Here is a 2534-nt window from a genome sequence, read left to right on the forward strand (position 1 = left end):
TACAATAAAAACTTGTAATCAAACAACAGAAAAATAATTGTTTACTACCCATTTCAGTTGCGAGCTTTCAAACCAGTTTTATAATTTTGATAGGAAGTAAGTTTCGAGATGGTTTGAGGAAAAAAATCTCATCAATCTTTTCCCAATATTTTTTTTTTTCAATTTTGAGATTAAAAATAATAATTTGCAGATACTGTCATAATTGAAAGTAATAATATTATTGAGTAATTTTTTGAAAAGGATATGCTTGGACGTTTGAGTGGCAAGTACATATTTTTTTTCAAAATGTTTTAAAAATGATCTCAACTGTAAAATAGCGTTGCATTTTTTTCTCTCCATAAAATCAATACAAGAATCAAGAAACTTAATTTAAAAATTAGTTAATAATAAACATTTAGTAGTTTTGTTTTATAAATTTATAATTATTAGCAAAACAACATCATGTTTTTGTTATAAAATAATCTGCCATGTATTAATAAATTTTAATTTCTACGAAAAAATTGTACCTTTTTTTTGGCGTAATGAAAAGACGGATCCATGAATAAAATTTAGCGTCTATAAAAATGATCCCAACTGACAAGGGGCGCGCTCAAATGATCAGAAAGTCGGGTCCACAATCGTGGTTGCCGGGAGAAAAGTGTTGCACCAAGCAGACTCCTCAATTCTGCTTTTAACATGTAAAGTCTATGGCGGGCTTGTCATACTTTGAATCGATTTTTCTTGTTCAAGAATCGGAGTGATCAATTCAAAAAAAATACTAATAATTTTTTCAATCTTTCCTATCCACGAAAATGTAGGTTAATTTTTTTAATCTTTATTACTTTTTGTAATATTGCCTTTGAAACACAAGTCACTTTCTACCTTTGAGTAAGGGAGGAAGGCAACTTCCAGTTCACTAATCTTCTCGGTTAAGTTCACTAATCTTCTCGGTGGGAGGTCTTGCTCCCTTTTGAAAGTCTTTTTCTCCCTTCTGAAGAACTGATATGGGAAACGCTTTAAAAACCGATAGCTTTCTTTTTAGTAATAAGCTTGTAATTTATTATGAAAATTATATTTGCTGATAATTCGTTCATTCTATATACATTTTATTTATTTAGTAGTAATAATAGCAGCAGATTCCCTTTCTTCACTTATGAGCCTGGAGGACCCACGTAAACACCTCAAACTTATAGAAGACACCAAAGCTATGTGGAGTAGCAACTATAATATAAATTGGAGTGTAAGAGAAATATATATATAGATAGATTAGCCACATGATGCTCAAAACGTGCTCTTGCGCGCCGATGCCTATCAATTGAAAATGAAAACTGTTGCCAACGCCAGAAAAGAAATATCATCGGTTTTATTGATACATACGTATTAGCGTTTTATGTAATATAGATAGATTATTTGCATAACTATAACTTGTAAGAAAAGTTTTTATTTTTTATTTTATTATTTGCAAAAATGTATTTATAATTTTTTTCGTTCAGAATATTTTTGCTAATTAAAAAGATGAAATCCAGTTTAGAAGTATCTGAGTTAACTCATCAAAATAAAGATACTAAAAAATAGAAATTTAAGTGCATGACTTATAAAAGATCCAACTTTTAACAAATTTATGTCTCGAGATGGAGAAGATTTAAATTATACTAATTTTTGAAGTTGCGAAATAAGAAGACTTAACAATTTTATTACCGTTAATTTCCCTGCTTTCTTCTATAGTTTATTGACAGTGTTTTAACTTCTGCCTTAAAAGAAGTTATTAAAAATTTCTTTACTTAGTGAACAAAAAATTCTAACGAGAAATTTTAAAATAATCCTAATTAAAAGTTATGACTATAATGAGAAAAGAAATACTGAGACGCATCTTAAGAGTTTTATGATTGTTAAATATCTGCTTACGTACTTGTTTAAAAAATAAAATGTGCTTTGATTGTAAAAATAATCAAGGTCAAATTACGGTATAAAAAACCGGCCCAAAGGCGCCATTTTTTTACCGTAATATCCAGTTTTACCCTAAAATGCATTTTTACTTTAGAGCATAACGGACCAAAAAAAATAGATAAAGTGTTATTTCTAAGGCTATATTTACTAAATCACCTTAATTAAATAAATCTTACTTTAAAAGTTAAGGTATAAAACTTTTCAATAAGAATGAATTTTACGGTTTACGGGGGGGTTACGAACACAACACTACCAGCACTTTTTACTGTAATTTGAACCGAAAGCTTTTAACAGTATTGAGCAGGGAAAGTAAAGTATAAGCAATTATAATAGGCAAATTTTTTCTTAACAAAAAAAATCAATGAATTTTAGTATTTTATTCTTATTTTTCGATTTGCGTATATAGTAATAAGTAGATTTGTTTTTAAGAAATTATCCCCTTAAAAATCATATATTCTAAAAAGGTTCAAGAAATATTGCAGTAATGCATGAACACGAAGTTTATTACCAAATTTATTAGATTAATTACTCAAATTTCAGGGTTTAAAAAATCTAATTTCTTGCTTTTTAATGTTCTTTTTTTACCTGCACACAAATATATATATATA

Source organism: Parasteatoda tepidariorum, chromosome 6, assembly GCF_043381705.1.
Source record: "Parasteatoda tepidariorum isolate YZ-2023 chromosome 6, CAS_Ptep_4.0, whole genome shotgun sequence".
In the NCBI taxonomy this organism is placed as follows: domain Eukaryota; kingdom Metazoa; phylum Arthropoda; class Arachnida; order Araneae; family Theridiidae; genus Parasteatoda; species Parasteatoda tepidariorum.